This window comes from Stylophora pistillata, chromosome 1 (assembly GCF_964205215.1).
Source record: "Stylophora pistillata chromosome 1, jaStyPist1.2, whole genome shotgun sequence".
In the NCBI taxonomy this organism is placed as follows: Eukaryota; Metazoa; Cnidaria; class Anthozoa; order Scleractinia; family Pocilloporidae; genus Stylophora; species Stylophora pistillata.
This window is the reverse complement of record NC_142519.1, coordinates 40,409,603-40,424,284: the sequence shown is the minus strand read 5'-3', so window position 1 is coordinate 40,424,284 and position 14,682 is coordinate 40,409,603. Positions and strand designations below refer to the sequence as shown.

Sequence of the window (14,682 nt, the reverse complement as noted above, 5' to 3'; positions counted from 1 at the left end):
TTTCCGATGACTGCTTCCATTTAGAGCTACTGAATTTTTTTTTTTTGTGACGGTTGTCTTTATGCGGTCCTGGGCAGTGTTTTAGTGCTTGCTTTCAAGCGACTTTGAGCATTTTTGTGGCAAATTACGTTGAGCTTTCATCATCGGCGTTATAGGTCGGTTGTCTTCTTCCTTAGGCTATTTATCAGCTGTTTGCCAGTGATTGTCTTCGAGCGTTCATCAGCGCTTTTATAGCGCTTATCTTCAGGCGTTCATCGTCACTGTTGAAGCCCTTGCATTCAACCTTACCTAAGCGGTTTATAAGCTGTTGTCTTCGAGCGGTCTTACAACGGATACGCTTCTGAAGGTTTTTTTTTTTTTTATTTTAGAGGATTTCCTTAAATGGTGTTAGAACATAGCTAGCAGAACCGCGCAATCAAATTCAATATTTGTAAGCGTGCTCAAAATCCCGATAGTGCACGCTGACAGCGTCAGCAAATCGCTTCGCCAGAAATTTTTTTTTCGCGCGAGCGGCCGATTGTTAGCGCGGGAAAAATAATATATTTCGCGACAATAATGGATACAAACAGAAACTCGGCCTACTAGTCCGAAAACGAAGACAATGTTTCGACCTTTTCCCTTGGGCTAGAGTTCTTAAATGTGGCAGAAAAAGAGAAAAACAAAGGAAAGGGAGACTCGGCATCAGCGCCGTCACGATTCGCTTCAACTGATATTGTTGTCCATTTTTCCCGTCGGATTTGATGCACAATTCTACCGGCTATGTTCTAAAACAATTGGTTCATGCTTTCAGCTGTGCACTATCGAGTTATGGAGCACGTGGGAAGTTTGGAGAGCACTCAAGAAGCTAGAGTTGCCCTCGGCTATCGCCTCGGGCAACTCTTACGCTTCTTTCGTGCTCTCCAAACTTCTCGCGTGCTCCATAACTCGATAGTGCACGCTAAAGCATGAACCAATTGTTAATTGTAACATTGTATTGAAACAGAACCCGTTCTTCAGTGTCGTTTTTATGGTTAAAATTCAAGCGTTCATCAGTACTGTGGTTGTCTTATAGGATTCACCAGGCAAGTTGTAGTGGAGGTGTTTAAGAGTTCACCAGCGGTGATGCAGCGCCGTGGCATCCATTCCTTACGCTTGTTGCTTTAAAGTCCAATTATCTTAAACTTACTGAGGCTTTCTTGCGATCTGATAACGCAGGGTGTTCCCAAAATGCGTTTAACTTCCTGTCACTGTCAATTTAAAAGTATGGGGGGAGGGGGGAGAGGAGAGGTGAAAGAGTGCTACACCACGTTGAAGAAATTGCAATTCTGTCGCAGAAATTCAAGACTCTTTCCAAAATATGATCATGAAGAGGCACAGCATTGCTGGCATCAAATCTTTGAACACTTGAAATTTTCCTTTGAGTTTATTGGGTGTACAATGTCGGTAAGGGCAAGTTTTTTTTTCCCTGCGACAGCCTCAAAATTACGGTTCTCAACGAGTTCCAACATGGACAATATGTGTTTGCTGACTGAGTGGGAGGGCCGCACGGGAGAACTTTGACTTGAGGTTATGTGCGAGATTCGCGCGCTATGATGGCCAAGTGCCAAATATGTTTCCGTGTACCTGGACCAAACTCAGTCCATAAGCATTTTATTATGACTAATAAGTGTTGACAATTCTTAAACTTTTGTATCAACCAAAATAGGGCACGATAGATGGGCGCGCGTACGACGACCACCAAAGCTAAATTTAGCTTTTTACCCTAGGGATTTGAGGTGGGGAATCTAATACGCCAGGGAAAAGGCCAAGAGCCTGAACTACTCTGGATTCTTGAATAACTTAGTGACCCTCAAAAACTGTAAAAGTTTGAAAGAAATCTGTGAGATGGCGTTTGTCACGCCTGCCCGGTCCTCGCGTGGACAGACTCCTAAGACACTGACAACAAGAACGCTGATGTACGCTTTAAGACATCTTCAATACAGCTGATAAACCTTGAATGCAACCGTTGTAACAGCGCTGATGAACGCATGTATACAACAGCTAGAGTACCGCTGAAAAAACCTAAAACACATGCACTACAAGACCACTGATGAAAGATTGAATACAACCGCTACAATGCCCTGATGCCAATGGCACGATGGAAATTCTCTGACACTAACGCGCCGCTGTACTTCTCGAGTAGTGCTTTTTGTATTATTCTAATCAGGATCGACAGTGTTCCATTTAGTGTGAGTCTTTTTTTATCCTACAGAGATCTGACGCGAAACTGATTGTTCCTTGACTACAACATGAAATGTTTAGTTAAAAAAGTAACTATGCAATTCGCGCCGGTCCAAATTTCCAGCCTAGCCAAATATCACTTTCACTTTGCTTATTTAGATATGTAAACTTCCAAGCTGCTTTAAGTTCCTCCAGAACTCACAAAGAAGATTCAACTGACACAGATCAAATATATACTGAATTTTCATTCGAGCCACGAGCACAAATTCTATCTAGTATTGACTATTCAAGAATGAGCCTTTTGTAACTCCCCTTCATGTGTTTTCAACTGATAGGATACATCAAGATGTGATAATTAATTTTTATTTCAGAAAAGAAATAAAGGACTCACAGCGCCGCTGTGAGTGCTTTATTTCTTTGCATCTTCGGAAGCATTGATGCCAGCAAACACACTTAGTGATAGATCCTGTAACCTGTTGTTGGACAGGTCTCTATTGTCAACAAGTCAACAAAACAAAACGTATTCTTCAGTAGAGATGTTCAGGTAACGGATAATTTGTTAGAAGAGAATATATTCCTTTATCTTGAAAGTGCCCTTAACCGCCTTAAATTCAGCTTACCCTTTTCATGTCCCTACAATTCAAATCAATGAGTGATTGATTATCGGTAGCTGAGTGTACTTCTATTACATTAGCGATTCCATCAGCTGAAAGGGTAAACACTATGGAGTCCTAAGATGGACTTTTATGAGAATGGTAGGTGAATGACAGTCACTCTCATCTTGAAACACGCTCTCAGCACATTAGTTTCTTGATGTTCTTTTGCAGTGAGTGTTTCATGTTATATTGCAGTGAGTGTCTCATGTTATATTGCAGTGAGTGTTTCAAGCTCCTGCCGAGCTGAGGTCTTAGAAAATATTTCAAAGAGTGCTTAGCCATAGCACTTCGTAAAAAAAGCCGAATATTTTCCGAAAAGTACGTGGATGCATTCTGAAGACGACATCGGAAAGTAACAAAACGCAAGTTAAATCAAGTGAGAACTATTTTGACGAAATAACTGTGTTCTTTGGGCGCATTTTCTAGCCAGTCCACAGTTTTCATTCCGTATTTTTTTAATTGATCCTCCCGTGAAGAAACCATACCTCAAAGAAGCCACAAGGGCCGGCTTAGAAAATACTTGTAACTGACAAAATTATTCTTGAATTAATAAGGACTTAAAGCAAGAGAAAAGACTTTGAATGTGTAGTATGTTCTTCTGAATCCTTTTATCGTACACGAGCAAACTTTTATAGTACTCAGAAGGTAAAATTTGTCTCACCCACGCCAGATTGCAAGGGTGATAAAAACCTCAGAGATATAACATCGTAGAATCGGCTATTCAGTAAAATATAACACTTAAGATAAGAAGACATCATTAAATATTTATTAGGGGAGAAATAGTAGTAATTTTTGATGTAGCAGAAAAACTTGTAACTAAATATCCTATCGTCATACGACTGATTTGCGAGGCTTTAACAGAAATACAGCAATGTATTCTTGGGTACCGAGATCCTTTTCTCCCCATAGTTCATTCAAACTCTAAAATGTTGTCATTTGAGGCCTGGATGCTCAGCGATGACAACTCTCCGTAAGGTCATCATTTTTCATCCATACGCGCCTCGTAACAGTTCTTATATTGCGCTCAAAACTTGGTACATTTTGCCGAGTTTAGAGAAAAATAAAGTCAATATTTTTAAGAAATGAGTATTGAATAAGCGTGAAAGGCTTGAGGGTGTGAAAACAAAACACATTAAAAACAAGTCTCCACATCAAATCCTTGTTGCAAAAGGCTAAGTTTAGCTCGAAAAATGCACTTCCAACAAATCTCTCTCACTCACACTGACAGAATGCGATGGATTTTAATCCTGTTTTGTCTGATACTTTTTTGAACCTTTAGAAAACGATCCTTTAAAGTTGGATTAATTTGGATAATTATTTCTGCCAATTTAGAGCAGTAAACATTAACTGGACTAACGCAAATATTCGAAAAAAAGGTTAATCAAAAAGGTCCTTTAGGAAAAATAAAATAAACTACGAAATTTTGTAACTGTCGGCGGTTTCTCGATATCTATGGCCAGTGGCTCTTAAATCTGGTGGGCTAAGAGCTTAGAAAGCGTGCAATGTGGTACACATTACCTCACATTGTACGCTTGCCGGGCAAGGACATTTTTGGTTTTTTTAGTGGGCCAACTTCCAAAATACAGTTTTCAAAGAGCTCTAACAGAAAAAAAATTTGTACTTTTTAACTGTGGTAGGGCCGGACGAAAAAATTATGGCTTGCGCGACATCCTCGCGCCATGACCGCGTGCCAAATATTTTCCCGTCTGTGCCGACCAAACTCAGTCCATAAGTATTTTATAATATAACCATTGCGTATTCAAAATCCGAGTTTTGTTTCAACCAAAATTGGACACGATAGACGGATACACTGAGGACAACTACAAAAGCTAAATTTAGCATTTTACTCAAGGATTTGATGGAGGGACTCTAATACCCCAGGAATAGTCCAGGAGCCTGATCTACCCGGGACTCTTGAATGACTTAGTAACCCTCCTAAACTGTGAAAGTTTGAGAGAAATCGGTGAGATGGCATGCGTCTGATGAACGTTTTGAGGCATCTTAAATACAGCTGACAAACCTTGAACGCAACCGTTGTAACTGCGCTGATGAACGTTTGTCTGCAGCAGCTACAGCACCGCTAAGAAAAGCTGGAACACATCCACTACAAGACCACTGATGAACGATTGAATACACCCGCTACAATCCCGCGGAAGCTAGTGGCACAATGCAAATTCTCTGACACTAACGGGCAGCCAAACTCCTCGTGTAGAGCTTATTGTAATTTTCTGATCAAGACAGAGAAGCGACACGGAATATCGTTCCTAAATTACAACATAAAACACTGAGTTTGTAAAAGAAATTGTCTTTTCTAAGGATGGTAGGTGAATGACAGTCACTCTCAACCTGAAGCACACGCTCAGGACTTCGGTTTCTTGGGGTTATATTGCAGTGAGTGTTTCAACTTCCTGCCGAACTGACGTCTGAGAAAATTTTTGATAGAGAGCTTACCCTTACCACCTCGTAAACAAAAGCTTAAAATATTCCGAAAAGTGTGGGTGAATGTCGTGGAAGACGTCATCGAAAAGTTACAATAGGCAGGTTACAATATTTGAGAAGGATTTAGACGAAATAACTATGTTACCTGTGTGCATTTTCTAGCCAGTCTATAGTTTGCATTCTGCAATTTTTTACTGACCTTACCTCAAAGAAGCCTCTGGGGTTTAGAAAATACTTGTCGGAAACTTAGAGATACAATATCGTAGAATCGGCTACTCAATAAAATTCTGGCGCTTAAAACGAAAAGATGACCTCAATGAATAAGCACTAAGAGAGAAATCGTACACATTTCATATGTAACAATGCTGCGCGATTGAGTGGATTTGTTACACTCATTCGTGAATCACGGACGACTTGAAAATTAGTGTTTTAACGAGGATCAAGTTAACTAGTTCGCTGTTCCCACACTTGTTATTTTCCACAGCTCACGCAAAATAACTGTTGCTCATGGATGAATCGGTGCCCACCACAGGGGATTTCGATTGATATAAAAAAGGAAATGATTTTATCATGTGGAGGTCTACAATAGACTTTTATAGGATTGTGGGTGAATGACAGTCACTCAGTCATCCTGAAACACACGCTCAATACCTCAGTTGCTTGATGTAATATTGCAGTGGGTGTTTAAAGCCCCGTCTCCTGTCTGAGGTGTAAGGACATTTTTGAAAGAGAGTTTATCCTTACCGCCTCGCAGACAAAAGCTGAAAAATATTTGGAAAAGTAACTGAATTCAAAACCATGGCACAGATAACTTTTCGTCTACTTGACTGGAATGAAAACATGTGAAATTTAGAATTGAAAGAAGTAATAAAAAGATTTGATCAGAAACGATTTCTTAAAAAGCCAGCAAATATTAACGTTAAGAGCCGATGTTTCGGTGTCATCATAACACCATTCTCAAGGCAAAGTGAATAAATAATGTAAGGATTTGATTTTTCTGGTCTCGACAAATCAGCATAATAACAAACGATCACAAATTCTTCCAGTGAATACCTTGGCGCGAATCGAGTCCGTTTGTATGTTTAGGGATGGTTTAAGTTTTGTTATAAAAAGCATCTCCTTAATTAGGCAATCAAATTTGTTAGAACATTTAGTAAGCTCGAGAAACTGTCTTTATGTGCTCCATTGAAGATAAACTCGTTCAAGATGGCAAATTTCCCTCCTATTATCGACGATATGTAGATGACACCTTTACCATCACGCCTGATATAGCAGCAGCCGGAATTCTTCTTGACACCCTAAACCACTGCCACCCATCAGCAAAGTTTACTAGGGAGGTGGAATAGAATGCCTTGCTTCCTTTCATCGGTGTTGAATTGTTAAACTTAGCTCCGAGAATCAAGACCAAGGTCTACGTAAAACCGACTAATACGGGTCTTTTACTCCCCTTCCAGAGCCACGTGGCTAATCGGTACAGGCACAGTCTAATTACCACCATGTTAGATCGATCTTACCGCCTATCTTCCGACTGGTCGTACTTCTCACAAGAATGCGATCGGCTTGAGACTGTATTCTTAAAGCTTAAGTACCCGAGGCACTTAATCGATCTGGCTGTCAAGCAATTCGTAGATTCCAAGGTGGCAGACCAGCAGCACATTCCATCAACCGACACGACCACACCCCCATCCGATTTATTATACCATTTAAAGATCAGATCTCTGCTAACGTAGTAAAAAACATCTCACAGACTTCAGCGGAAAAATTAAGACTACAATTCAGTCCGTGTTCATCAGCAGAAAACTCAACAAAGACCTTAAAGTTCGAGAGATCAAGCCAGCCACTGTTAACCAACAATGTCTAGTTTATAAATTACAATGTAACCTGTGCGTTGCAGGATATGTTGGTTACACTCGCGGCCACCTCCACGTGAAAAGTGAGCTACGAAGAATTCGTCGATAACTAAACCGGTTTTGATCGTGGCTGCAGCGGCGGGCTTCTCTGTTCACAGGCGGCCCAAGCTCTCTTTAAGAACCACACAAGGAAGACAATTTGTATATCGATTTATAAGGATTTGTATGGGATTTTCTACAAGATATCCATAGAGATAGTTAGAAGTGAAAATATTAAATATAAATGGCTTACCTTATTCCATACGTGTGTTGTTTGCTCCTGGTGTCGTTATTTTACCGATTTAATTTGATTTCAGCGGGGTTTTTTTATCCTGCTTTTCTCTTCTTAAAGAGAAGGGAAAACCAGTATTCAAGAGAAGACCAGGATTAAAAAAAAACGGTTAAATCAAGTTAAATTGTTAAAATAACGACACCTGGAGCAAACAACACACGTATGGAATAAGGTAGCCATTTTTATTTAATATTTTCACTTTTAACTATCTCTATGGATATCTTGTAGAAAATCCTATGCAAATCCTTATAAATCGATATGCAAATTGTGTTCCTTAATTGCGTGGTTCTTAAAGACAGCTTGGGCCGCCCGTGCTCTGTTCATGATAAACCTCACGAACGAAATTGAACAAACGGTAAAATGAAGCACTTTGAAAATTCGAGAATATTATATCCAAGTTGAGGTCAGTATATTTCCATTCTTCTCTACGCTTTTTGAGTTGCTAGGATTTCTAAAACAAAAACGATTTTGTTTTTGTTAATGGTCACGCATACACAACATGGCGTGATTTTATGTATTTCGATGAGAATTATTAACAAAATCCCACATTCATTCCCCAAAAGTAAACTTTACATATTTTGAAAGATCGTTAACGCGGGTATTGTCAATCTTAATCTTACGAAATTCTAAAATCAAAACGCTCACACGCTCAAAATTATCGTTATTTTTCGCCTAGTGTTTCACGAAGCACGGGATAACGATAACTTCTTCACTTCTCATGAATACTCAGATAAATCTAATGTTTATGAAATCATGGTGTTTACGCCAAGGCAAGTTTTAAAACAAATTGGAACTATTACAGCTTTTCTAGCGCCGGAGTTTTGACACGCGACTCAAGTGATTTTTGACTACTTTCACTGACCCTGTTTGTACGTGTTTGGGATCACCACTTGTCGTGCCTAAGGTGAAAATGACATCCATCGTTTTTCTCAGGAATTAACAGATATTTCAAGGAAAAAACTACATAGCATTCATATACTTACTAGAGGCTATCTATATGCAAAAGACGAGTGAATTTGATTTTTTTTCAGCTTTGCCCAAGATTTGCGATTTTGTTTGATTCTTGCACGGATATGCTCTTAAAAAGTAACAATATGACGGAAAAACTATTTCGTTAACGGTAACTATAATACAAACTTTGTGAAAAAAAGAGGCTTTATGTGATCTTATTAAGTAGTTGTAGACAGTTGGAAAGCGGTTGCTCCTATTGGATGTTCAGCTGCAATTTGTCTCGCCCTAATTTGTCTACTTAAGACTTTTTGTTTTGCTTTTCATAAACCTTGATTTGCAGTAGAGGAGTCTTTCTTATTAGCAATTTGCACCTTTCCAAATTTCCAGCTGAGCCAGCAATTATCTGTTCATTTTTCGTATTCAGATATGTAATAAGACTAAGAGAGAAACCTTTCAGAATCGTTGTAAACTTGCAATATGTAGTTCTCTTTTACATTCAATCTCTTAGGAAGTCTAAAATGCACTTGTTTAGTAGTTTTACGTTGCCATGGTAACCAGGTTAAACAACAATTATCTCCTCTTATTTACGAGGATTTGATAGAAATACAGTGCTGTGTTCCAAGGTACTGAGGTCCCCCACTTCCCATGATCCATTCTAGATTTAAAAATGTTGTCTTTTGAGGCCTGGATGCCCACTGATGACAACTTTCAGTAACACAAAATGTTGTACACGGTGATTTTGTAGTTAAATGAAACGTGTACTCCTTTGTCTCATGATTTTTCATGAACGGTTTTAAAACGACTTCGTATGCGACGCGCAAAAAGATTTATAATTTTTGTTTTGAAACGATGGCTTGTAAAACACACCGTTTTCTTCTCCAAATTAAAAAACTTGTTAAAATAGAATGTTGAGTCATTTTATAATAACTCGCATATCACTTACGATTCAGATGAAAGGAATCACGGGTTTGTCGTCAGCATAATGCATTGCAAAGTATATAATTCACAAAATCTTGGTACGATTTAAGTTATGCGTCGTAAGTTTCAAAACACTCGAAAATCTCTTCACTTGACTCCCTGAGATCTAACTTGGTATAGTAATATTCAATGCTCCTGAGGCCAGATAGTTTTGCTTATTTAGTCCTTTCTGAGGTTGGTAACACCGCCTTAGCTAATCAGGAGTAACACTCCCAAAACCGTGAGACGGAAGCCGGGTTTTCTTTGATAAGTTAAAATTAAAATGAGAGAATTCGAAGTAATAAACGGATTGTTAAAAACGCTTATTGTGCTATTTACTGCCTTTAACCGGCCCACGGCTTGTGCTTCATATCAGATCGTAAACAGTCGAAATGATTCACATTACTGCTGGGTTTGCGTCTAAATTCTAATTTGTTTTTCCTTCAGCGATGCTTAGAATAAACTCTAAAAAGAAGTGTTAGGATAAAGAATCGATTGTTAGAGGTAAGGAGCGATTGAAAAAACTAAAGTAAATCCCGAGATCTCTCCGGTCTCACTTCGAGAGATTGCTCCCAAATTATTTTTCGAGTGATATTGAAATATTAAAATATTAATGTTCCTGCTACTCGTTTCAATTTCTTATTGCTCCGTTACTCTTTACTACGTTACTCTGTTTAGTAACACCTCCATCATAGAGGGAGGCCCAACTCAGTGAGGGCCACCTCGGCTTCTTCTTTTAGAATAAAGTGAGCTTTGCGGCGCCAGAGAAGTTGCAACTCGAAGCAACATTGTTTTTCTTCATTAGCTTTTATTTCTTAATATCTTTGTTGGATTTCAACATGTCCTCAGGGGTCCTCTGGTCAATTAATTGATTTCATTTTTTTTTCTTTTACTTTTTTACTTACAGCGTCAAATCTTCCCAGGGGGAAACCTCAATGTCAGCAAACACTCCTGGTGGTAAATATTGTAACTGGTTGTTGGACAAGTCCCTGAAACCAATAGGTCATCACAACGAAGCGTGAACTCTCTTGCCTATGTTATGTATGTTTTCCTACATCTTGAAAGCACACGATACTTTTTAAAATACTATAAACAAATGCAAAGCTTAATGTCGTTTTAGAGTTGGGGTACAAATCTTAAAAAGGGCAAATACTCTAATCAGATTCATTGCCTCACGAAAATTTAAAGTAGACTTTAATGAAATTAAAGAGAAATTCTTAGATTACCCTTTGTCAGATTCCTTTTAACCTCGCTGGCCATATATCCGAAACGAAAGTTGACCAGTGTTAAAGTCGAATATAAGTAAATTTATTTTTTAAAGTCTTTGTTGGCGTTGCCTCTCTAATTTCTTATAGTTCTTACTGTTTGTTATCCTCTGAGACATTTCAGTCTGATGGTTTAAAACGCTCTGGTTAAGGATCTGCGTCAGGCGATAATGTTTCTGTGCAATCATGATAAATTTTACTTTGGTATAGGATCCTTGGGTATATACGTGGTCAAGAGATTGGAAGACAAAAACGGCGTGGTTGGGGTAGGGCGAGGTTATTGATTACCACTCGAAAAGGGTCGTCATATCTTGTTGCAATGGTAGAGTAAGGTCTTCCAAGATGAGTCTCTTACCGGAGACCCCAAATAAATATTTAAAGTGATTTGACTGAGCTGCGCAAGGGAGGTTGCCCTTTTTAAGAAATATCGTTTTTCTATATTTTCTCCAAAGGAAGTTTGGATTCCAACTCAGTCTGATGTGAAAGTTGAAATTCGGCCTCCCTACATCGGCACGAGGTAAAAAAAATCATCACTAAACGTTCGTATGCTAAAGAAACGTCGTCCTTACAGATGTTCCAGCTTCGTGTTGTTACTAAAGGCCCCTGCTGACAAGTTCTGCAACTCGTTTTTGGACAGGTCCCTAGAAACAAATTAACAAATCAATTACCTAATTTACTCGGCTGTGAACCTAAATTTCACAGCTTACAAAATGATTAAGGACTTGTCTGTATGCTGCTTGTTGATTTGACTCGGAGCTTCATGTAGAAATAAACTTGCTATGAGTTTTTGCTCAAGGTGACGTGTGCACTTGAAATGATTAATTCTCTATGTAAAGATTATTCTTCAAAAACACCAGAGCTTTGACCAATGTTTTCTCTGTTCACTAGAACCAGCGAAAAACAATTAAGTATTTGATGATCATGATGCAAAGGGAAACACCCGAAATATTTTTTGGCTCTCTTAATTAAAAAATTTGAAACACATGTAATACTAAGCTTCCCTACACAATCAGGATCAGGAGCAAGTGTTTATCTACTGATGTATATTTCAATGCCGCCCTTAGAAAAATTCTGCCTCACTTTGTGCATTAGCTTTAAGTGAATTATCTCCCGTGAATATAGAAATAAGCTCCAAAGCTCATTGGCTTGAACTGAGTCAAATATGAAGAAGCGTCTCACTTTTCAGGGTCAATGTAGACATGTAGGGGCAGGATCTGGGGAGGGTGCGATGGGGGCATCCACACCTACCCGCGAGGATTCACTTAATACTGAGCGACGGATGCAAAGAGAGTTAAAAAGACAAAACAAAACAAAATAAAACAATCAGAATCGAACCAACGCAAACTGACTGAGCCACAAATACATTTCTAATTCCTAATCAAATTTATTCATCGATCTATCTCGTTAACATTTGCCAATAATTTAATCATGAATACCATCTGAAAACTTAATCGATATTGATTTTGACAAGATTACGGCTTTGCTGGAAAACTCTACTTCTTCTCAATGCGATAGTAAGTAAAAATTTTATATGATCGCGATGAGCTTAGAAGATTTATGGTCGGCGGTCATTCTCCCAAATGCAAGCTCACGGGAAGTGTTGCAGCTGTTAAAGCCTTTATAATCCTCCAGTCCGTTTTTTTTTTATCACGGGCACCGTGGTGGCCTTCAGATTGAGATTTACTACCTGGTTTTTACCAATATGTTGATGAGCGCGCCAGCGTCTCATGCAAAGAACTTTGTACTTCGCTGACCCAAGATCGACTATTTTCCGTCTAGTTCGAGTATTTTTACACTGCAGTGATTTGAAGCGGGTTAATTCTCCTTGATTACGATATGAAATAATGAGTTTAAGAAATTTACTGAAGTCGAAATCACCAGCTGATCCTAATATTATTTTCCTTAGCTCATCTAGACGTGTAAATTTCCAAACTGCTTCACTTGAGGAATTAAGTTTTTTCCCGCATTAAAGTCTGAAAGCGCCTGAAGAGGGCCTTATGAACATAGTCCTGATGGACCAAATTTTTCAGTGTTTGTCGCCTGTCAGTTTTTATGTCCTACCTTGAGTATGTTTCAATCAAAAGATTAAGTGCTCTAATAGTCTGATAGTCCGAAATATAGTATCTTTTGAAAGTTTCAATTTGCAAAGTCAGAAATTTCTTATCGCTTTAAGATTATCTCTGCCCACAGATCGTTTTATATCCATGAGACCTGTTCACTTTTTGCTGCTTAGTTTAGATCACAATTTATGCCAAAACACAAATTTAAAACTACGCGTCTGGTCTCAGCTGTTAATTTTTCTCCTTAGCTCCTGACAAAATCCCACCTTTGGCGCTTGTTGAATATAAATTTTCTTGCAAAATTCAAGATATTATTCTGGATTGAAGTTCTTAATGTTTGTGGTTGTTTACACCAATGAAATAATTGCAAACTCCTCATACTTTCTGAGGTCATTGTGCCACCCCTTAATTCAGTCACACAGAAACCAAATTTGAGGTCTAATATGATGCATACAAAGTACTTACAGTTTTCCTGTAGCTCGCGGAATTCTCTTTGGAATTGACTTCAGCTGTTTTCCTTCACAATTGGCTGATACTAAGCCCTTCATGTTACCTTTAAGGACTTTGCATTGACACGGCTGAGGGCACTCAGCTGACAAACAAAAACAGGCTTCAATTAAACTTGTTATTTGCATCATATTTGTTTTTAATCATTCACTTTTATTTAAAGATTTTCATCAACCGAAAGCTGTTCAATCAAATCGATGATGGTACGTTACAAAGTAAACCATCCGTTTAGCAGCATTCCTTAACATCATCAGAAACTAAAATGTCACCCACTGAAATGAAAGGCAAATTTCCAATCAGATTTTTAAAAATTTTGTTCTGTATTTTGTAACAAAAAGTCTTTTTTAATCACCGGTATGATTATTACTCGCCATGAATGAAAATTAGTGTGATCTAAAATAATTAAATATTGGGATTTGTTGGGAATTGAAGGTATTCTTTATTATTTTCCACTTAATTTGTCTAAAGATAAGAAGAAATGTAAAGGTAATACGGGGTAAATTTTGCTCTTTTTAGTGTTTAGTAGACCGAATATAACCATTCTCAATTTCCTCATGTAACATGTGCATCGCGCGATTAAAATGGCCACCCTGTCCGAAAAACGGCCCTCCGTGGCCTATGGACATTGGCTTTGTTAGGTGCACTTTTTCTCGAGCATGGTTTAGTAATGAAACACATGGCAGCCCAAGGGCTGAACTACGTATTATAAAGTTATAACCTAATGATAATAATAGGATCATATAACGATATGATTAGAGACTTTATAACCAAATAATGTAATATGAATATATATTCTAAGATTCAAATTCTTTTGAAAAAATGTGATGAAAAAAGGTGATAAAAAGCTAGTAAAACTATTATGCGATATCATTATCAATACATGATTTCATTAAAGATGTGGTCTTACAACGCTCGATCTTCCGCCCTGGGATTTCAAACCGTCTGTTTCGTCTAAGGGAGTAAGACTGTCTGCGAGAAACAGGCGATAAATTTCTTATGCGGTTATTTGATCTGACTTAAACACCGCGCGCGTATTACGAGTGACTTACGATTATTAACAGGGTTCAACTGTATTTCAGCTCAAAAGAAAGCTGCATTCACTTTGCCTTGAGACTTTGGAATGTTTTTTTATTTATCAATTCTGAACGATTTTGCGAATACCTGGCTTCAGATATTCAATAGTTTGATCAGTACAGAGAAAATCATTAATTGCATGCAGTGTTATTTTCAACATACTTCTTCACGTGAGATAAAGAAAATAGGTTCACCATATGCATTATCAATTATAGTTGGATAAGTTTCTCAGTGCAGTCAATCGCTAAATATCGAAAATTAATAAACTTTGATTTATTATTTAAATTCGTTTTTAATTCATTTAAATCCATTGATTATTGACAGAAATCACAGAAAAGCCAAGAATACGAAAGTTGTGAGTAATCACATTATTTCAGAACTGGTCGAATTCTT

General features: G+C 38.2%; 1 pseudogene; it reads left to right on the top strand.

Annotated features, from left to right (window-relative positions):
• The first annotated feature begins 6,469 nt into the window (after positions 1 to 6,469).
• LOC148742512 (uncharacterized) lies at positions 6,470 to 7,325 on the top strand (annotated as a pseudogene).
• The last annotated feature ends 7,357 nt before the right edge of the window (positions 7,326 to 14,682 follow it).